This window comes from Bidens hawaiensis, unplaced genomic scaffold (genome assembly GCF_021521415.1).
Source record: "Bidens hawaiensis isolate Kalapana, Puna unplaced genomic scaffold, B.hawaiensis_p1.1 tig00006250_1, whole genome shotgun sequence".
Taxonomy (NCBI): Eukaryota; Viridiplantae; Streptophyta; class Magnoliopsida; order Asterales; family Asteraceae; genus Bidens; species Bidens hawaiensis.
This window is the reverse complement of record NW_027491413.1, coordinates 29,389-53,984: the sequence shown is the minus strand read 5'-3', so window position 1 is coordinate 53,984 and position 24,596 is coordinate 29,389.

Below are 24,596 nucleotides of genomic sequence, written 5' to 3'. Positions count from 1 at the left end.
CTAGTACAAATAATTTTAGGACTTACCTCGGAGCGATTATCTTTGTCATTTGCCATGAAAGCGGTTTCTTCTTCATTTGCTTTCTCAATTTCTTCAACCTTCTCACATTCTTCAGCTTCAGACTCAGCCATGTTTGCTTGCTCACCAGAACCACTTGAGCGTTGATTCCAGTTGTACTCTCCTGCCTCTCTGGTCAACATGGCATTTATCTCTCTGTTAATTCCTGAGTGTTGTGTAGGTCGACCTTGTCCTCGTTCAACCCTCTCATTTCTACATTCCTTGGCAAAGTGCCCGTACTGTTGACAATTATAGCACCTTACTTTGGACTTGTCGAACCCGGGCCGACCACCAACAAACTTTCTCCCCGTCTTATTCATGAAACGCTTGACTCTCCTCACTATCATGGCCATTTGCCATTGCAAATCCATCTCCTCCAGATCATCAGCATCGATCTGGTCATAATCCTCATCCAGAACAGCAGGGTCCACAATCTTCCCCTGGATGTAGTTTTCATAGGAAGCAATAAATGATGCATAGACTGCAAACTGCTCTTCAGCAGATTTTACACTCATAGGCATCTTGGAATAACTATTGCTAGATGCATTTGCAGAAAAACTACTTGTGGATGCTTGAGGCTTTGAAGTACTAGATCCTCCAGCAACGAAACATACATCACCATTCGTGTTTACAGAAACGTTTCCTTCATGAGACGAGTCAGAGCCTGACTCCCCTTTAAAGTAATAAGCAGCAGATTCAGGCCTTGAACTTGAGCCTGAGTTGACCTTTGCACCATACATACCAGGGTCTTGTATCTGATCTGTAGGTGTTTCTTTTCGAACCATATTAAGCTCATAAGTTCTGAGCTTGTTCACTGCCGTTTCAAGATCATAATTAGGGAAGTCTCTGTCTTCCCTCATAAGAACGGTGTACATTTCCCACTTCGGTGGAAGAGCATCGAGAAGTTTTTCAACGATCTCTTCTTCTCGGTAAGCAATCGAATAATTGCTAAGCTCTGTCATTAGATGATAGTATCTGGTGATAATATCATCCAGCGATTCGTTCTTCAAAAATTTGAAGACGGAGAACTGGGTCTTCAAAAGTTTTACCTTCGATGCACGGATACCCACATTCCCCTCGAATCTATTTTCAAGAGCATCCCAAAGCTCTCTTGCAGAAGTGTACTTTCGGAACGTATGGAGAACTTCTTGAGGAAGTGCCATTGTTATCGCAGCATGGGCCTTGCTTTCGGCCTCGTACATTTTCTTTTCTTCGTCCTCCATTTTGCTGTACTTCTTAACTACGTCACGGCCCTCGTATTGCATAGTAGGAGGGATATATCCATCCTGGATGCACACCCACATTTTGGCATCCTGGTATTTGATGTATTGGATGAATCTATCCTTCCATGCCACGAAGTCAGTTCCTTTCATAAGCCTCGGGGCCTTAGTGGCAGACCCCGCTTCTACCTCCATCTTGACCAAATCGGAGATATTGATCGACGACATCCTTGCAAAAACCTGAAAAACCTGAAAAAACAAAAAAATATTAAAACAGCTCAGTTGGCGAAGTTAAGAATAACTTCGCTTGAAGGTTAACTTCGCTGAAAGAGAACTTCGCTGAGATCTTAAATTCGCTTGATTTGGGCGAAGTTAAGAATAACTTCGCTTAGCTCTGGCGAACTTATGAGTTGAGCGAACTTGGGTTTAAAGCGAAGTTGCGGATAACTTCGCTAAGGCGAACTTATGAAGTGAGCGAAGTTGTAGTTAACTTCGCTAATCCTTATATCTTCGCCAAAAACCCTAATTCCAGCGACGGCAACTTCGCCTGAAGAATGGTAACTTCGCCCGATGAACGGTAACTTCGCCCGATGAACAGGGAAGTTTGTTCAGATCTGTTTTCGTCAATCCAGCAGCTCCCGATCAATGCAAAGGCTTGAAAATGACTGTCAAGCACTAGCAAAACTCAATCCCAACAAAAACACGTCCCGCGAATAGGTCAAACGAGACGTTTTCTACACCCGCGTGAAATCCCGAACCTCACAATCGAGCCGATTGGCTCTGATACCAATTGTAGGTTCCTGGACGGATCGTACACGGGATGTCTCTAACAACGCAGGTGCGGAATCCCTGCGTAGGTAGATACGAGTGTAGAGTATGTAGAGATCTAACACACAAGCAATAAACCAACCACGTTATATTGATAACAAACACGTGACCCGAGGTCACTGTTACAGACTATGACACGTAACTCGGTTACTGAAAACTGAAACGAAAACCCTAAACGAACAACACGTAATCTGTTCTGCTGAACAGTATTTAAACACGACAACTTCGCCACAGGCGAAGTTGTCAATAACTTCGCTGATTCAACAAGTTCGCCATAGCGAACTTGTTGACAACTTCGCGCATTACAAAACAAACATAAACAAAACATAATTACATTACAGACTCGATTACAAATGCTAGACTATGAACTACTGACATACATGTACCAACAAGACTCAAACTCAAACTCAACTCAAGATGGTCATGTGATTCTCAACATGGATGGTGATGTATGTTTCGTAGCTGGAGGAAGTAATTCTTCAAAACCTCAAGCCACAACTGGTAATTTCTCATCCAATGTTCCAACCAACAACTACTCACAGATGCCTATGAGTATTAAATCAGCTGAACATCAGTTTTCCCTCTATGCATCTTTCATTGCATCTTATGAAAACTACATCAAAGGTAAAATAGTCGATCCTGCAACTTTGGACGAAGACTATGATCAAATCGATGCTGATGATCTAGAAGAGATGGATCTGCAGTGGCAGATGGCTATGATAGTAAGAAGGGTTAAAAGATTCATGAAGAAAACGGGTAGAAAGTTCGTTGGAGAAAGACCAGGGTTTGATAAGTCAAAGGTTAGATGTTATAACTGTCAACAGAATGGTCATTTTGCTAAGGAATGTACAAATGAGATAGTCGAACGTAATCAGAACAGGTCCGCACAACAGAATGGGGGAGGTAGTGAGAACAGGGCTATGGTATCTAGACAGAATGGGGGATACAACAAGAATCTGCAAGTTGAGGAAGTGTTCGAACAGGCTAACTTGGTAAACATCGAAACTGGAGGGAGCGAGAGAGAGACGGGAGAAGATCAAGCTTATATGGCAGAAGTGAACGATCAGCTCTCAGAAGTAAGTTCTGAACTTCATTGTATGCAATGTGAAAATCTGTCTGAACAATTGAAAACCGTAACTGATCAGTTTATTAGTTTGGACGCTCAATTTAAAACATTAAAAGAAGATCATCATTACACTAAAACTAGAGAAAACAGTTACTCAGTAAAAATAAAAGCTAGTGAAAAAGATATCAGGAGTCTTTAAGCCAGTCTAGCTGATAAAATACAAGTAATTGATCTTAGCTATGAAGTGTTAGAAGAAAAAACCAAACTAATTGCTGAAAGAGATAAACAGATAGCTGATTACCAGGTAAAAGTAGTGGAATTAAACAGAAAAATTGAACAGTTTAGAAATTCCTCAGCAATGCTTGATCACATCGTAAGTGTTCAATGTTCCCAGTTAACAAAGGGGGAATTGGATTTTCTGATGTTCCACCACCATATAACCATAACTATACGTATGATCCTAGTAATCAGAAATCTGTTGATGTTGAGATTAGTCAGACAGTTCCTGTTAAAATTTCGATTAAAGAACCTGAAGTTAGTAAAAGCGAAACGAGTAAGCCTGTTTCGAATGTTAAGATTTCTGTTCCTAGCTCTGTCTCATCAAATTCGGACAAGACATCCGAATCTAGTGAGATAAAAGAAGAGGTAGTGTTACTAAAACGTGGGGAGGAATATAAGCCAACTGAAAAGAATTCTCCCCTAAACCCGTTAGTCCCACCATATGTTAGATAAACGGATAGCAATGCAACCTCAACATCTGAAACAACTGTTGAGACGAAAGTTGAACACAGGAGTTGTTTCAGATGCAATCAAATAGGACACCTGATTGCTGATTGTCCTCTAAATCAGAGAAAATTCAGAGGTATGAGGCCTCCGAAAACTGAGAATTAAACGAATGGTAATTACTATACTGGTAAGAATGCGAACTCACCAAAGTTCAGACATTGGACTAATCCAAGATTTCAAAGAAATCGATTTCAGTTTTTCCCAGTTAACAACCAAACCAACACTTATAATTCAGTTAATCCACTAAGGTTTGGATGGCCTCATAGTTAATTCTCAAGAAGGTATCCTTTCAGAATTTACAGAAATCACTCTCAAACTGCCTTTGCGAAATCAAAGTACGGGATGCCGTTTAACAGATTTAATCGACCCAAGACTAGTAGGTCTTGGGTCCCCAGATTTTAATCTTTTTCTTTAACTGTGCAGGAACAGTTGAACAGGGTAGTAAACAATCTGTGGGTTGTAGACAGCGGCTGTTCCCGGCACATGACTGGTAACAAGAATTTGTTACATGAATGGAAACCTGTTCAAGGAGGTAGGGTAAGTTTCGCTGGAGAGAGTGGTGGTAGAATCACTGGTATAGGAACGGTGACAAATGGAAAAATGAAGTTAGAAAAGGTGAATTTTGTTGAAGAGTTAAAGCATAACCTATTGAGTGTATCTCAGATTTGTGACAAAGATTACACAGTGCATTTTACGAAGAATGAGGCAATTGTTCTTTATCCGGGGTTCAAGATTCCAGAGGCATGGGTGGTGATGAAAGCTCCAAGAGAAAAGAACACGTATGTAATGGATATGAGGTCAACTGAGATGACATCAGAAGAGTCATGTCTTCTGTCGAAGGCGACTGAGTCCGAGTCCGAGTTATGGCACCGAAGAATGGGACATATACATCTTCGCAAAATGAATTACATTGTAAAGAATGGGCTGGTGCTTTGTGTTCCCTTGAAGAATTTTAACTTTGAAGATCAATGCTTATCGTGCAAGAAAGGAAAGCAACACAAGAAACCTCATCACTCCAAGAAGGTTAACTCAATTGTCAGTACCCTAGATCTACTTCACATGGATCTCTTTGGTCCCGTGAATGTAAAAAGTCTAGGTGGAACGTCATACTGCTTGGTAGTAACCGATGATTACTCTCGATACTCTTGGGTATACTTTCTGAATACAAAAGATGAGACGGTTCAGTTGGTGATTAACTTGATTACCAAGGTTGAAAACATTGTTGGGAGGAAGGTTAAGTACATCAGGAGTGATAATGGGGCAGAGTTCAAGAACTACCAGATGGAGATGTTCTGCTTACAAAAAGGGATAGACCATCAGTACAGCGCCCCGTACACTCCGCAACAAAATGGGGTGGCTGAGATGAAGAATTGAACGCTAATTGAGGGAGCCAGAACCATGCTGGCTGATGCTAAACTTCCCGTGGTGTTCTGGGCTGAAGCTGTTTCCACAGCCTGTTATATCCTTAATCGTGTTTTAACTGTTAAAAGATTGAATAAAACTTGTTATGAACTCATGCATGGTAGAAAGCCAAACTTGAATGGTCTCGAACCTTTCGGGTCCCCATGTACGATATTAAAGACAAACTCCAAATTTGGTGAGAAAGCCGACGAAGGTATTTTAGTCGGATATGTTGTTGGTACACCCAATAGAAGAGTCTTTAATTTATCGAACAGCAAGGTTGAGGTGGTATGTAACACGGACATTACAAGTTATAAATCACCAAAGCCTAGCACGGGACCCGCTGAAGCTTTCGACTATGATAAACTTTTCAAATCGTTTAATTTGCCGTACTTGGATTTTGCAGAAGTTGATGAGAAAATTGCTTCACAGATTCTGTATGATGAGGAGGAAAATATTGTGCAACGTCCGCGATACGATGAGAGTCAACCTTCCTCGTCAAGTGTTGCTGATATTCCTGCTGCCTCTACTGAGGAAGAATTCTACAATCCTTTTCACTCTCAACATCAATCACCCATAGATGAACTCTCTTCGAACTTAGAAAACAATCTGGAAGTCGGTCCGGTTCTGACTACTGGAATTCACAAAAATCACCCTTTGGAGAACGTGATAGGTGATCTGTCTAACGGTGTTCAAACAAGAAGAAGTCTGAATGAGCACACTTGTGTTTCGCAAGCATTAAAGAAACGGGTATCATAAACGAATGTTTGTACACCTGCTTCATCAGCCAGATTGAACCAAAGAATTATCAAATGGCTCTAAAGGATAGCTCGTGGGTCGAAGCCATGCAAGAAGAGTTAGCACAGTTCGAGAAGATGGAAGTATGGAAATTAGTTGCAAAACCAAAAGATGTACATGCTATTGGAACAAAGTGGGTTTTTAAATGTAAGAGAGATGAGAAAGGAATAATCATAAAGAACAAGGCGAGGCTGGTAGTAAAAGGGTTTAATCAGCAAGAAGGAATCGACTACAATGAAGTGTTTGCTCCAGTGGCAATATTGGAAGCAATTCGACTATTCTTGGCATTTGCTGCTCACAATGAGATGAAGGTGTTCCATTTAGATGTGAAAAGTGCCTTTCTGAATGGTAAAGTCGATGAGGTGGTGTACGTTGAACAACCTCCGGGTTTCCCTGACCCTGATTTTCCTAATCATGTGTACAAACTGAGCAAAGCATTATATGGGCAACATCAGGCCCCTCGTGCCTGGTACTCAACCCTGTCTGATTATTTGCTTGAGAATGGGTTCGAAAGAGGAAAGATCGATAGCACGTTGTTCGTCAAGAGAAAAGGAGGAGATTTTCTACTAGTGCAAGTCTATGTGGACGACATCATTTTTGTTGCATCCAAAGTCGCCATGTGTCAAGATTTTGAAGCAGTCATGAAAAAGAGGTTTGAAATGAGCGCCATGGGCGAATTAACTTTCTTTTTGGGATTGCAAGTGGACCAGAAGAAAGATGGGATGTTTATTCATCAAAAAAAATATGTCCATGATGTGCTCAAATGCTTCAAGATGGAAGATAGCACCTCATTTGATACTCCAATTTGCGTCAACCACAAACTGGGTGCTGAGTCAGACAGTGATGAAGACGTGGATCCCACTCAATATCGGGCAATAATAGGTTCTTTAATGTATTTAACTGCATCTAGACCTGATATTATGTTTGCAGTTTGTCTTTGTGCTCGTTTTCAGGCAAGCCCGAAGGAATCTCACATGAAGGGAGTGAAGAGGATCTTGCGTTATCTCAAAGGCAAGCCTAAGTTGGGACTGTGGTACTCAAAAGGGGGAGAACTGGATTTGGTCGCTTACACAAATTCCGACTATGGAGGTTGCAACCAGAACAGGAAGTTAACAACCGGTGGATGTCAGTTTCTGGGAGGAAGATTGGTGTCATGGCAGTGCAAGAAGCAGACCTCTGTAGCCATTTCTACCTGTGAAGCAGAGTACATGGCAACATCAAACTGCTGCTCCCAGGTTCTTTGGATACAACAGCAATTGCGCGATTACGGTCTGAATTTCACTCAAACTCCTATTTGCATTGATAACACTGCTGCAATCTCAGTAACTAACAATCCCGTAAAACACAGCAAAACTAAACACATTGACATTCGTCATCATTTTATACGGGATTGTGCTGAGAAGAAATTAATAGTGCTAGAAAAGGTTGATTCGTTGGATAATTTCGCTGATCTTTTTACTAAAGCGTTTGACCGAACTCGTTTTCAAAATCTTGTTGAACTTAATGGGATGATCAATCCCGAGTAACCGTGGTTTTTCGTTTTTACTTAAAAAAAAAACTTCACTATCGCTTAAAATTATGTCGGTTGCTTCAGTTTGAAGGACATATCTTCGGATATGTTTGGTCCTTACTTCTACTAGTAGATTATGAGGATAGCCATTAACCAGATGACTGAAAGTGACCAGGGCGGTTTATGATCGGTTTTTATTCTTTCGCTGAAAAATAGTCGTTCATACTTAGTTAGAAGGACACATACTCGTATGTGGTCGGTCCAGCTGATCCATTGGATCTTCAGGATAGCCGTTTACCTGAAGACTTTGAATTGATCGGGGCGATAAAATTTAAAATTTTTCTTTAATGGGAGATGATATAATTTTTCAAGTCTATAACTTCATAGGAAGTGTCAATACTATGTTTAAAAGTAAATTGATCCAACCTTGAAAAGTGATAGAAGTACTATTTCTGTGAGCTTAACTAGTGAAGTTATTAGGCCTAAAAGACTCTAGAACAGTCATTGTATGTCATGGTAGCTTCTTATGGTGCGTAAAAGTAGAAGTGATACTAACTAAATCTCCTCGATTTAAAGTGGAGAATCATTCAGAGTTGTGCATGTCTCCATATACATCTTTCCGAATGATAGGCAGAAAAGTGATTACCCAGTCATACACGAGCCCGTGAGTGTTCTGATTCCAGAGAAGATAGTGTGTCAAGTTCCTGCAGTGATCCAGATTCGGGACTTGCAGTCGTCTACTGTCTGAAGCAGTGTTAATCTTTATTAAAAAAAAAATTGTGTTGTTAAGCCTTCTGAAGCTTATGTTGTTATACTTATCAATCAAGAGGCAAGAAAGAGAACGGGAAGAAGATTCTAAAGATCGAAGTGTACTTACTGTTTAATCAGACACTACTGGTCAAGGTCAACTCGGGGTGACTGGGGAAAGCCAAATACGCTTTGAGAATAGATAGGAGGCATCACAATCTCTGAGGTGATGTCCATCTAAATTTTGAGCTTAATTGAACCTAATCCGTATCACAGAAGCGATGAAAACCATACTTAGTTGTTTACCTGCTTACAACCTGTTTCTTTATGTCATAATACCGCTGAACATGGATCTATGTGACAGCCATCTAATTAGTATGATTCCTGTTCGGATCTTTTCTAAAACATTCTGGTCCCCGTCAAGACTGAAATTTGATCCCGTGTACTTTATTTCTAAAATTTACTTTACATATTTCATTTTATGGTTCAAAGCTTGGTTACTTGGTTCTTTGATTTTAACATTTAAATCTTTAACGGAAGTTTTAAAAGACAATTGCATTTTGTTCAAATGTTTAAGGGCATGTTTTGTAAACTCAAAGCGAAGTTACAGAGGCGAAGATGTTACAGGGCGAAGTTAAGGGTAAGCGAAGTTAACCTTAACTTCGCCTGTGTAATGTTATTTATTTTCAAAACCACAGCGAACTTAAACCTTTATCCCTCGGCGAAGTTACCTCTCGAATCAAACCTTGTTATTTTTGTCAGTTTCAATCCATGTTAAAGGTGTGTAGGGTCGGTATGACTTATAATTCATGTCAATGGTGTTAATCAGATGTCGTTTTCGTCCGATTTGTGACCTCGTTCATGCAAACCATTAAACACCCGCTAACCAAGCTCTTTCTAAGTGTTCGTAACTAGTTTGATCGTCTAGATCTCTAAAGTATCATCCTTTTATGTTCTTAATCTCAAAATCTCCTTTAAAAACTCTGATCGGTCGTCTGTTTGATGCCGTTTCATATTCAGGCGAAGTTATCTTTAGGCGAAGTTGTTCTCAACTTCGCCTTAGGCATAACTTCGCCTGCTTCTTTAATTTTTAATTAATCAGGGGCGAAGTTGTTCAGGGGCGAAGTTATCTTTAGGCGAAGTTATCCTCAACTTCGCCTTATACTTAACTTCGCCTGATGCCTTATATTATTAACAGTTCTGATGTGTTATCAGGCGAAGTTATGGTAAAGGCGAAGTTGTACTCAACTTCGCCCTCCGTCTAACTTCGCCTGCTCACTAGAAGTTACCTTAACTTCGCTCATGGTAATAGGCGAAGTTATGATTTGCTTTTACAACATTCTAACTTAGACCGTTTATTGTGCAGATATGGCAGCTGTAGCAGGAGCTGGGGGTGCTGGTGGTGACGAAGGTGGTGATAACAATCGTCAATTCTTTCCGGAACACAATATGTACATCACACTGGATCCAGATGCTAGTGGTGTAGATGATTATCGCGAGATCATCTCCTTCCTTATTTGCTCACGTATCTTCCACGCTATTACTATAACGCTACCCATTTCTCTACCAAACATTGAAGACTTCTGGCAAACGGTAGAATATGATTGTAGAGTGGAGCCTCCGGTCATGCGCGCCACAGTTAACAATCAAGTGGTGCAATTCTCATCAGAACAGATAAGGGTCGCCTTGCAGTTCGGGACTGAAACTAGAGATGATCCTACAGACTTTACTGCTCCATTCCGAGATGGTGCATTTTTACGAATGGGCTATTCTGGTCCATTGGGTGACACTCAGAGGTGTAAGGGATTTTTGTTGGATCAATGGCGGTTTTTGATGCACGTGATGATTGTGTGCATGTCGGGTCGTAAGGCTGGTACGGACGGTATGGGTGCGACGATGCAATCGACAATGACAGCACTGACTTACAACAAGCCTTACAGCTTCAGTCAGATGGTGTTCTATGAAATAGATCATCAGAGGCGCGCGGTCGCTCGTGAAAGATTTTTTATGTATCCCAGATTCTTACAGATGATCTTGAATCATGTAGCTCCTACGCTACCTCAGCGCCGTCCTATTCGTTATGTAGAGAGTGTAAGCAAGAGGATATTTGCGCAATGCAGGTCGTCGAGTGCTCGCAGTAAACCAGAGCTTCGTCCACGGCATACTTCATTATTTGGTTATTTGATAAACCCTGCGTATGTTGCTCCTCGTGGAGACAAATTTCGGGACCCGGCACCTCAACAGGCTGATGTTCCTCAACCACCACCTGTGGTACAGCAAGCATTGCCTGCTGCTCCTGTTGTGGCACCGGAGGAACAGGTAGATCTTGAGGCTGCTTTTGGTGGCCAAGGGTACTTTGATATGGAGCGAGTTGATCCTGCTGCAGAGATTCAAGTCTCGGTCGCAGAGGTTTCTAGTGTAAGTGTATCGATGGTAGCTACGTCTGTAGCTGATTCTGAGAGAACCGACTCTGACTCCTCCGCCGATAATATTGCTGAAGCACGACAGATTATGGTCACTCAGGAAAGATTACATGGTAAGAGAAAGAAAGCTTCGGATGACAGTGAATCTGACTTTGAGGAGGAGTTAGATTGTTTGATTCGTCTATCGAAAAGGGTCAGAACGGGTGAGGGCTCAGGGGCTGGTGAAAGCTCAAGGGTGGTTCGTTTCTCTCCACCCGCGTTATCTGGTATGACCATGGTTCCTGCATCGATGATTGTGACAGGACCGATCACCTCAGATGCTCCCGTGTTAACTACATCATCTTCTTTTGGCATTCCACCTACCACTTTCAGCTTTCGGCTCCAGTGATAGTTTCCTTGCCGCCTCCTACACTTACTCCATCGGAGGTTGTTGCAAGATTTGTTGAGTCGACACTAGTGGCTACTGCGGGGTTATCTGTTACAATACCACCCGCGGTTACTTTTCAGCCTGATTCAGATATTCCGGCTACCTTAGTAATCCCTCCACCTTATGCTCAAGACATTTCGCATTTGAGGTTTGATTTTGATGCTACTTTATCTGACTCAGAAAGGATAGCAGCTCTTGAAAGTGTCGTGGCAGAACAGTCAAGAATCAATCTGATCCAGACTCAAGCTATCCAGCGCCTTGTTGTAGAAAATCAGATTCAGTCGTCCCTCCTTGTTGAGCACGATAAACTTTTTGATGCTTTAAAACAGTTCTTAGCATCTCAGGGGGAGACGAGCTGCAAGGGCGATGAGTTGAGAACGAAGAAGAGTAATGATAGAGACGATGATCCCAATGCGTCGAAAGGTGCAGGTGGTGAGTTTCCAAGAACTGAACAAACTCTTGGGACTTCCACATCTCAGGGGGAGTCAACTGGTACAGCAGGTGGATCAGGGGGTGATGATGTGGTGGTAGTGGATGAAGAGGAGATATTGGATGATGATATTGTAGGTGACGACGATGTATTACCGGTTGAGGAAATTGAAAAGATAGGAGCTGAGATTGTGATTGACAGTGAGATTGAAGAGGGAGAGATTGTGGAGAACAATGTAGAACATGATATCCCAGAAGTTGATAAGGCAAATGTTGGTCAAGATATGGAAAGTGATGAGTCTGAATGGGAAGAGCAGCCGAGATGGAAAGAAGGCTACGCTCAGTGGTTCGTAAAGACAAAGAAGCCAGCGGTTCCGACTATGTTCAAGAAAAGTTACAATATCAAAGGGTATGATGAATCGAAAATGGGTATTATATGCTGGTTGTATGATGAGCAGTTGAGGCTATTTGTGATTAAACGCTTTGATGGGATTCAGTACTTTAAGAGGTTGTTGAGATCGTTGAATACCTTGCCTGAGTGTGAGGTGAAGGATTTGGCCAAGTTGGGGGTTGATAAACAGAAGTGATGATAATATGGCTAGAATCATTGGGAATATTGTGTGGAAAGAGAGTGTAAAAGAGAAAAAGTTCGAGTTGTTAAAGCCGCAGAAAGGGAAATTTGTTGAAGATAAAGACAGAGGAATGCGAGCTGATGCAAACCGTGGATGGTAATGAAATATAAACCGATCCGGTGTTTGAAAGAAGTGCCGATGAAACCAATGCCCAAGGATGTCTTAAAGAATCTTAAATGGTGGTATGTTGATAGTCTAACAGCTGAAGCGGTTATGGAGGATGAAGATGAACAAGAAGTGTTGAGAGTGTATGATCCCATGCACTTGGTAAATTTGTCTCAAGCTGACTTGCAGGTGCTGAACGAGAAAAAGATATTCTATATTCCTGCATGGAAAGAAGAAGCCAAGAAATATCAGAGAGTTGTCTCTGTCTGTGTAAGACAGAGAGTTCATGCTTGAAGACGGGAGATACAAGATTTTGGGATTACTAGACACGTGATTGAAGATAGAGATATGAAGCTACTGCCAAGGGGGAGTCTGTTGGTGCATGATGTCAGTAGTTCAATATCTAGTGTTTTGTTTTGTGTTTGTAATCGTGTTAGTTTTTTTTGTTTTGGTTTAGATAGGTTGTCTCACAAGTTCGCCTGTTATAAACGAACTTGTGGACAAGCGAAGTTAATGACAACTTCGCCTACTCTGTTAGGTGAAGTTGTCGTAGCATATATAAGCTAGGTTACGGCTTGGTTTTAAAAAAAATTGAAGAACGTGTGTATGTGATTGAATATCACGTGTTGAAGTGTTGCAATACAACGTATCTTTTTAGTATTGTAACGTGTTCGTGTTTGGTTTTAACGTATTACACATCTTACGCTCGTATCGTGTTATGTAGGGATTCCGCACCAACGTAGTACGAGATACTTCCGTGAAGATCCGGCTGGGAACCTACAAAAAGATTATGCTCAACATTTCGAGAGCAACCCCAACAGGGTTGATGAGGCGTATTTGAATAAGATCGAGGAGTTGTTGGCCCGACCATTGGAGAAAGATGCTCAATACCAACAAACATTAGCTGAAGATGATGCTATACTAAGAAATCAAATATCTGTTTTTGTAGGTCTCCTAGATGCAATTAAAGAAATCTCCAGAAAACTGACAAAGGTGGAAGAAGGGCCAAAGCAGATCTCCCAATGCGTATACGAGTCAAATAGTGAATTTATTCAAGAAACCGAAGAGGAGAGTGTGCAGCTGGAGGAGCAACCGACACCTGGTTATAAGTATGATACGGAAGGCAACTATTTGGGATACATGAATCGGTTGGGCAAGTTGTTCCCGATGTTTCCAGAAGAAGGGAAAGAGCCAATCATGGAATATGTAGATGAAGAAGAGGAGCTCATACCGGATACGGAGACACGAGTGGCTGATGAAGTCCCACCTCAGGTTTCACAGGTATGTGTTGCTAATTATACTGAGTTTTGTAGTGACTCTGAAGATGATTGTGAGGAGGAGGAGTGGGCTGCATATCTGAGATCAATTATGGTGAAACATGTGTTTGAGGAAGAGATAGAATTAGGAGTGTCACTCGAGCTAATGTTTGGTGTTGAGGATATGGTTAAGGTTGATTATGAGCTTAACGAGGAAGATGAATTCCTAAATCTGCAGTTGGATGGGTTGTCGGATTATGATGGGGGAGACACATTGGACGTTAATGAGGATGTTGCGTTTTTCGAGGCCCTACTTTTAGAGGACGGTGTAGATGAGGATGTGGTGTTAGAGGAAGAACACTATTTCCGGCCCGTGGACTGTGTTTTGAATGCTTATCGGGAATTAAAACCACGGTAGAAGGTCGAGGATGAGAAATTACCTGAAAATCGAACTCGTGTATATTTTAGGAGATGGTCTACGGGAGTGAAAAAGCCGTTAAATGTCAAACACGACCAGTCTTCTCGATACTTACAACGCATTCGGCTCTTGCCGGGTAAGTTTAAATATAGGTGGTCTGACCCGTTACTGATTTTTAATTCTAATTTAATATTTTGCGGTTCCATCATTGATATATTAATATTTGATAAATTCCGGGTGGAACTAAACGGGTTAGATAAGGTCCAGATCAAGGAGAAACCTCCTGATTAAGTTCAAGTGTGGGGAGGCTTCACAGAGTATAATTTATCGAGTCACTAACGTAATTTTAGTAATTCGACTTTGTTTTGTGTTTTTGAGTTTTGCTAGTTTGAAGATTGAATGAGCTAGAGAGACGATCCACAAGAAAGAATTTAATGAAAAAGACAAGTGTGGGGATGGAGTTGCAGTGGAGCCGTATACTTCATATTTATTTATTTGCTCCTGATTATTATATTTTATATATTTTCTGGTGAAACACTTTAATTGCATAATATCTATCATTATGATAAGACACGTTTTTAGATATGTTTATTTGGTTTTGTTTGGCCGCTTACGTTCGTGTGTGAGAGTAGGAGTTACTGTTTTGCTGAGCACGTTTGTAGTTGGAGGGCATTCATGGAAGAAGACTCTAGCATCATGTTTCATTCGCATATTACCAGCCAAGTCTTTTCCATTATCTAGCTTGTTCACTTTTATTTTGTTTTTGTTTTTAATTTTTAGATTTTTAGTTTTTTGTAGTCCGACTTTATTTTAATTTTATTTTTGTTTTAAGTCGTCCTTATCCTTGCATTGAGGACAATGCAAAATTTAAGTGTGGGGATAGGATATTTGAGTCGTAGTTTAAATTGAGTTTATGTTTAAAAATAAAAAAAATAAAAATTAAAAATGAATTTTTTTTTGAAAAAGTTCTTAAAAAATGTCCCTTAAATATAGTTTTTTTTTTGCATTAAAGTGAGAGATGATGATATTTATCGGAAAATGGTTTTTCAAACTACTAATAATATGAGATAATATAAAAGAAAACGCACTTAACTTGGGATGTGTTGTTAGACTCAGCCTTGAGAATGAAAGGGCAATTTGATAAAATGGTTAAAACGGAAATCTTTTGTGGGTAAAGCATTTTGTCCGTGGAAGATAAGTAATGAAAGGTCAGCCATACTCAAGCCTCACTTCTTGGTATGAAAAGTAAAAATATTATAAAGTTTGAAAAGTTTTAAAAAATTGAATACGTTATCATATGATGCTTGGGTAGGTTTAACGTTAGAGTATGCCGTGTAGTCTGTGATATAAATCTTAAACTGCTAGTTTTAGTGTTTTAGACATCATTGGCATATGGTTTAATAACCTTAAATCTTGTATTGATGGGATGCCCAGGGTCCGGAGACCATGGGTCTGTATGCAGTCTATTCATCTGGGTATTCATAATTCCAAATGGGGTTGTGAATATTTAAAAATTAAGCTAAAAAAAGAGCAAACCCACAGATTTCTGCCACATAAGTCTTTAAACATGATCACAAAAAGTACAAAAGTACAAATGCATTACAGACTTGATCATCCACGCTGTTAGCCATGTGGGGTCCCCTTACTCGCGTCTCATTACCATTAAGAAACAGACCACAAGGGACACGCCACATGTAAGCCCTACAGATGAAATTTTGCATACTCACCTATGGTAATGGTTCGGTGTATTGCTTGATAACGGGGGTATGTCATGTTGGTGGGAACACTAGCTATTAATTATTTGAACCTTAATCGTATCTAATGGCTGCTTGGTAGACTTTGATACTTAAATTTAGGTGGATAAACAATACCCCTAGACCGTCTTAACTATTCATGAAAAAATAGAGCAACAAAAAGGTTTAAATCAGCTAATTTTGAGGTTTATGTCAAGTTGGGGTGGTCTGGTCCGGTAAAGGTGAAAATAAGCGGGTCTTAATTGTGTAAACCACTGAGTACTATTATTGTCGGATCATATTTGTCCCGGAAAATATTAAGGCATGAGTTTAAGTGGACAACAATATCGGTGATCGCAGTTTTTGCTTTTTTCCGAGCTTTAAAAATTAACCTATATGTTTGTTAGATTGTATTTTCCGATTCTGATCCAACTGCATCGAACTTTTTCAGGGACGAAAAAAGAATAAGTGTGGGGATATTTGATATAATTCTAAATGTTTATGTTTCCCGTGTATATTTTATTTAATATTTTAATTGTTTTTGTTTGTTTTTAGTCAAGATTTGTATACTACTAATGTTTTTTTTATGTTTTGTAGGTTCCGGGAGTTGATCTGATCAAAAAGGATGAAAAACGAGCTAAATAGAGCCGAAACGGAGATCCGGAACGCTTTAGGAAGGAGCCAGACAGTCTGACCGCCCCCTTAGTAGAGCACGCCGCGCCGCTCAGCCGTGGAGGCGAAAGCCCGTCGCGCGGCGTCTAGGCAAAGATGATGGATTTTTAAATTCGTTTTTGTTATATTTTGGGCCTTGTTTTGGGTATTTAAACATTTTTAACTTATACCTAAAGATAACCTGAAGCCCCTAGCCGAAATTGGGAGTTTTTGGAGCTATCTTTGGAGTTTCGTGGTGATTTTGAAGGCGAGAGGACAGTCGGTGACGAGCTACACGTTCACGTTTGATGTTTTACGGGTTTTATCATCCTTGATTCTTCGTTCTTTAGATTTTCATCATGTTTTCAGTTTTATTTGTTTTGTTTGATTTATACTTTATGATGCTAGGCTAAATTCCATAAACTACCTAGGTCATGATGAACCTTAGTTCGGTTTGATTTTTGTTTGGATTTCGTTTCGTTATGGATTTTATGTTTTAAGTAAACTGTTGAGTTTTGATTTAATTGATGCATTTGATTGCTTGGTTTTGTTTACTTGAATTTATTGTTTCATATTGCCCTTGTTGATTGTTTCATAGGATAGGGTTTTATTAGGTCATTTACTGTGTGTTATTGACTAGTTTGTGATTAATATCGATTAAAATCATAGAAACAATAAAATCAATTAAACAGATAAAAGTGAGCTGCTAGTCTAAAAAGTTGTAAGGTGATAGGCTATTGATAGATCTTGCTTGTTGGGATGCTAGATTTAGTTCTTCGTAAGGAGTCCGTCTAGATTTGATTGTCAGCTTAGTCTATTAAGTTAATTGAGTCTGTTTTGCTATCTTTGAATTCCGCGCTATAAGGTAGGTTTTCGTCATAAAAGATACTTAGACATAAGCTATTAAATAACCGTAAGGAAGTTTAATAAAACTTGTGAGTCTTAAAACTTGTTAGAAATCCATAGGCGTCTTCCTGAAGTTCAAGGGTCCTGTTCGGGTTTTCTTTCAAGGGTCTATTTTATGATCCCAGTTCCATAACGTGAGTTTTTCCATTTAATTAATAACCGTAACTTTGGGGATTCTAGCATGGGTAGTTATCTTTATCATCTGAATCAATCCAAGTTTTCTTAATTGTTTTCTTTAGTTAAATTAATTAGGTTAAGTTTTTATATTAAATTAATTAATTAAGTAGTAATGATTATTATTATTATTATTATTATTATTATTATTATAATTAGGGTTAGGGTTTTATATTTTATTTATTAGTTTAATAGTTAAGGAATCATTAGTTAGTTATTAATAAGTTTTAATTATTAGTATTAAATTGCCCCTCAAATATTATAAATAAATAGTCGTGTCAGTTTGTCGAGTCTAATTAGTTAATAAACGTGATTTAAAGAGTCCCATGGGTTCGATATCCGGACCTACTTAGCTTTACTAGAGTCGATCGGTTCACTTGTCGGTTAGTAGATTAGTCGATTTTTAAGAGTCTAGAATTATTACTTAGTGTTTAGATTAGGGGTGTTCAGGAAAACCAAAATCCAAATAAATCCGAAATCCGAACCGAAATCGAAACCCGATTAATCCGATTCAAATTCTTATTTGGATATTTCGGATCGGATTGATCCGAATATCCGAATAACTAATTCGGATTCGGATATGGATTTACAAATATTTCGGATAGTTCGGATTATTCGGATACCTGAATAATCCGAATAAATAACATTTGTTTTTATTAATTTTTTTATAGCCCAGCTCAAAGCCCATTAAAATTTACAATACCCTTATAGTCCTGTCTTCTAAAAAATTGACCTAAATCAGTTAAGTTATTTACAGCCGCTATACTTTCAAAAATGACCTAAATCAATCAATTATTTTACATTCCGTCAACCGTCATAGCTCCGGCCTCCGTCAACCGTCGCAGATCTGTTAATAGCCACTAAAAATTATCCCCCCACAGCCGTAGCTCCGTCAACCGCCGTCAGCCATCTGCCACCCGCCGTAGAGGTAATTACACAAGATATTTCAGACTGATTATTTGAAGCAGTTTTAAAAGAGATTCTAGCCCTTTGATGATGGTGAAGATGTTAACTGATCTTGTAGCAGTGTTAACTTAACCGTAATCAGTCTGATTATTTGGTAGTGATGGTTGGTCGTTATGATCCTAACCCCTTTGATGTTGTCATATTTGATTGGTTTACATATTGTTCTCTGTATTTTGTACATGATGATTAACATATACCATTCAAGTTAACTATATTCCACTTGTGTTTGAATTATTGATGCATTTTCCTTTTTGTTAAACAGATTATTCGGGACATTTCGGATAGTTCGGATTATCCGAATCCGATCCGAATTGATCCGAACTAATTCGGATCGGATAGAAAAGTTCCCAATTCGGATCGGATCGGATTTCGGATAGGGTTCTAAAATTTTCAAATCCGAACAATCCGACCCGAATAACCTGTTATCCGATCCGATGAACACCCCTAGTCTAGATTAGCGTAATTTAGTTAATAATTATTAAACTACTTTTAGCACATCAAGTTTTTGGCAGCTACAAGCCTTTTCTGACTCTCACTAGTCTACCAACGTGCAAGCCTTTTCTGATTCTGTCTAGGCTGGTTGTCCAATCGATCGTCGCTCGACGGGGGGATTTGCTATCTACTTGGGTTCAAACCTTATCTCTTGGTCTGCTCGCAAACAACAAACTGTTTCTCGCTCCTCAACTGAATCTGAGTACAAGGCTATTGCAGACATGGTTGCAGAATTAATTTGGCTAAAGTATCTTCTTCGATAGCTTGGTTTGCACAGTGAAGCACCAACACTTTGGTGTGATAATCTTGGTGCCACGTATCTCACTGCTAATCCGGTGTTTCATGCTCGTACTAAACATATCGAGGTTGATTTTAATTTTGTTCGTGAACAGGTTACTCAAGGTCATCTCAATGTCAAATTCATTTCAACGAATGATCAAATAGCCGATGTCTTTACGTAGCCCTTGTCGTCTCAAAAGTTTGAGTTTCTACGGTCCAAGTTACAGATCGCGAACCGCCCTGAATTTGCGAGGGAATATTAGACTATGTCAGCTAGATTAGATTATTATTGTTATTATTGTTATTATTAACTGTTATATTGTAAAGGGTAGCTAAGTGTATTTAGTTACTTCTATATATTATGATGTAATCTCCTACATTATTGATATACAAAATAATAAAACCGATTACCTTCAATAAACTAATTTTTATTATTGAATTTTCTAAAAAAAAAAGTTGAGGTTTTTTAATATTCTAGGCATATTTGTAACTTACATATAATTAAAATTCGAGGTTTTTCTAACATCTGGTCCACATACATTAAGCTTAGAGAATTGAAAATCTGTCTATACCAGTCGTATAACACTATACGTCTAGTATAGTCGTTTTCGGGCAGCGATTAAGGCAGTCTGAATATTTCTGCAAATGTTTTCTATACCGTCGTATAGCCATATACGACCGTATAGGTTTTATGGCTTGTCAGAGAGCAATACGAGACATTTAATGCCTATACGGCTCGTATAGGCCTATACGGTCGTATAGGTTGCAAAAATCTGTTTTTTGTCCCCTTGTCAGCCAATCGTACCCTATACGGCCGTATTAGACTATACGAGCCGTATAGACATGTGGGGGTGGTATATGAGGATCACATCCCCCTTTTAATTTATACTTTTATAAAAACTATATAGTTTTAAATTATACTCTTTTTTTCTAGAAAAATGTTGGTGAAAAAACTATTTATCAAATGTTGTTCATTAATAATTATTTACCCAATTGATGTTTATGATAACTTTTTAGTTTTATTACTCCTCTTCTTAATAATTAATGTCAAGATAGACTTATATAGGTCTAATGCAACTTTTAGAAGCAACCATTTTCAAGTGTGTTGCATTTTACTCTAATGTAACTGCGTTGAACATAAATGTTGCATCAGATGATCTAATGCAATCTTTTTCATTAAAAGTTGCAAAATTATATTGAACTAGTATTCTATAGCCGAGGCTTAGATCTTGGTGATCGAGATTCAATTGAAACTTCTCAATTTTGATAATCATGGCTTTGAAAAATAACAAAGTAATTCAAAGTTGGTTGTTTCACAATTAATGTTGTTCTATAATATTGCAGTTTACAAAATTTCTGGACAGACGTATTTTGCATTATACCAAAAGGTAGTGCATTCTTCATAATATTATGTATATGTGCCTTTCTTAGTTGTACAAAGCATGTTGTATTTAGTCTACTGCTGTAGTGTTGTTCTACTGTCAAAAGAGTTGTGTTTTTGTCGAAGCGGATGTCTTTTATCCTTTCATTTGTTTTTCACCTTGGCTTTTATCTACGCTTCAATGTTGTCATGATCCTCGTAGACGAAGCAGACGTAGTTATCGTCTTCCTGGTGAAGATATTTTGGACACTATGAGCATTGTACATTGTGCCATGCATAGAGAGGAGCATCAATGACAATGTACTGTATTGTAATGTATAGTAAGTCAAGAGATGTTAAATTTATAACGAGGGATTGTTACCTTGTTGTTTGTGGAGTCGGTGCTTATCAGTTCATGTATAGTATAGAAAACCCCCGTTTCTATCCCATTTTAGTGAGGTAATAATGAAAATGTCATTAGCTAATAGCTGTAAGATGACACAAAAGATAATACCATTTAGTATGCTTTGCCTTAATTGGTGTAGCTCTATCATCCAAATATATAGCCTTTCTTTCTTATTAATATTTATTATCTATCTCTAATTTTCCTATTGGTGTCTGTCAATACTTAATCTCGAACTGAAAACAGAAGCTGCAAATTGAGGAATAACTATCTCCGGTCACGGAGAAGAGAAAGGTTAAACAATAGAAGCGAAATGAGGGGTCGAAGAATGACATACCGGTGAATGAAAGGTAACGATGTTGTCATCATCAAACTATTTCATCATTGCTGAGGTGAGAGATGAGATGGGATAAAAGAGGATTTGGACTTCTCTCTGTCAAGCTGGATTGGATGGACATGGAGGAGAATAACGCTCGTTAGTTTACATTTGTTCAAGTAATAAAAGGACAAACATGAAAAGTGCACAACTTAACTATGGAAAACTCATTGTTCCGCACTTGATTTTTGTAACTCGGATAAAATTAATACATAATAATGATCCCACCGTCTAAAATAACACATCACTTCTTATTCCATAAATTGAACAATAATCTACTATTATAATAAACAAAAATAAGATTGTGTCATATGACACATATTTGGACAAATTAGGCCACTTGGCAATTTTATGTTCGTTAATCATTAAAATCAATTTTGTGTGTTAGAAAAAAAATCCGAAATTGCTATAATTAATTGTGTTTCCATATTCATTCGTCTTCCTCTACAATCACATGCATCATGGATCTAAGTATCTAACAAGTTTTCACTAAATGTACCAAAATTCAGTTTTCATACCGACCAGTGTATAAAGAAAATCTATTTTCGTGCCTCCTTGATTACATAATCGAAATTGGGGCTCGATCGACGCTAAATTATCATCAGACTCGACCCTATTAACATTTGTTTAACTTTTTGAATGCTTCTTATCTCATTTTATAAATTTTAGACGATTTTAATTGTTTCCTATATTGTTTATATAAAATATAAAGAGAGAATCATTTTAATAGTTAGCTAAAAAAACATACAAATTAGCTATAATTAGATGACTGAAGAAAAAACTATTAAAAATATAATAGTTTGGCTGAATAAAAACAAAACAAAAATGATTTACCATAGACTATTAAAAAACTCATTTTAGAAAATAGTTTTAGAATCACCTATTCTAATAAATATTTTTCCCTCTCATTTTAAATTTAGAAAAAAACTCACTTTTAGTCTCATTTTGTTTGTTTAAACATGTTTTGTCATAAGTTTGTTTGATTTATGCCTTGTGGTGTACATCAAGTCTTTTAGTAATTTAACACTAGTAAATGATGTCGTTGGGCTGTTTGTGCTTTGTTTGTTTAAACACCTGGAGAAATTTTAACCCATATGATGTTGTTTGAGTAAACATGAATATGGCATCTTACAATATTAAGAAAATGCGAGTGTTTATCAACATTGTTGCAATCATGTGATTATTGTTTCACTAATTGTTACATATAATATTATGATTGATGATAAAGGCATTTTAGATTTTTTCCCCTTTTCTTTTTATTATGTTTCGTTAGCTTAGTGTTTAATTGTTTCAGATTTCAAAGGTTTTAGACATGTTTCAGATATCGGAGCCTGACTTTTATCATTCACTCTGACACCAAGCGTTTATCAAGTTGAATAACGTTTTTAAGGATATACAAGATCTTGTGAAGATTACTACTGTATGTTTATTGAACGCATGTGAAGTTTGTGATCTATATTTGGGAACTTACCGTGTTTTTTGTTATATTGAAAACAATGGATGACAAGATTGATGAGAAGTATGATGTGAAAGATTTAATGCACATGTTTATATGGCTTTTGGGTACATATCATTAGCATGGTGAAATCTAGCTTTTTAAATGTTACTTCTCAATATCTTTATTTATTTATTTTAAAAATGAAATACTATGAAATTACAATGCAGAAAAATGAATATTTAAATAATTAATCATTATCTAATGTAAGTTGTTTTGTAATAAACTAATAACGTTTAAAAAAGGTTGCAGGCTTGCAACTGTGTATAGATGGTGAAACCATTATAATCTAATTGAATTAAAAATTTCTAGATTGTCAAATCGTAAGTTATTACTAAAAATTGGACTCTGAGTCAAGCTTTTAAGAATGTTAGTGGTCTATGCAAAGAAACAAGAGTATATGCAAGAAGACTTTTAAGTCGAGTTATGGAAGCTAAAGTAATATCTGAAACCAATATCAGAGATCACATTTGTATTTCAAGAACAAGCTTTATACTATCATGTAACATCCTACTTTCGTTAAGGATTAATAAAATAATTTTGTTTATTTTATAGCGTGTCGTTTATTGGTTTAAATTAATAAACTAATAGAAGATGGGCTTGGACTTTAAAAGATGGAATAAGGGATGGAATGGGCATTAGGTCCATGGGCTTAAGGGAGTATAAATACCCCTTAAACCCTAAACCTTTCCTTTTTGTCCATCTCCACACCATAGCCTACACCATCAAAAACACACACAAACACTGTCCTATAACCCGAGCCAAGATCCGAAGGTGAAAACCCGAACTCGTGGGTGCTAGAACGTTGAACCAAAACAACATCAAGACTAGACCGTGTTCGTAAACCAACTCGTTTAAGGTGCGTTTATATCAAGAACTTGTTAGTTTAGGTCCGGATTACATCTAGAAATCATATATCTGTTTGAGTATGTTAATGTAAAGCCCCGAACCCGGTAGCCCTACTTTAACGTCGGATTTATTCATAAACACAGTCCTTCAAATCAGAGTTTATTAAAACTTTTCGCGGAATATAAAACATCAATCATTTGTTACAAAACATTAAATCTTTTCTTTGATACCATAACACAAAACTTTATATCCAAAACATTTTTACTTCTTTCTTCAGATGCCAGCCGTTCAATCCATGCCATGCGTCATCCTCTTGCTAGCTCTGTAATCGGCTTACCTGCGTGCATACTAAAAGTCAGCTACGCTGAGTGAGTTCTAGTTAATCAGGCAACATACAATCAATTCTCATATATTACTTCCCGTATCCGAAGACACATATTACTACCTTAACCTTGTATAAATATCCATAGGAGGATCGTCACGTAATATCTATTAAAAGAACCATTACCATTACCCTACCATATATAATTTCCATAGGAGGAACACCATACTATCCATAGAAGGAACACTTTACTATCCATAAAAGGAACACTATACCTTCCATAAAAGGAACACTATACCTTCCATAAAAGGAACACTATACCTTCCATAAAAGGAACACTATACCTTCCATAAAAGGAACAATATACTTTATTATTTAATATCCATGTAAGAAGCTAGTCACTTCCCTTGACGATACGTGCAATATCCGAAGATCGTTCACGTACCATCAAGCAATCATTCATATATTTCACATTATCCATATAAGG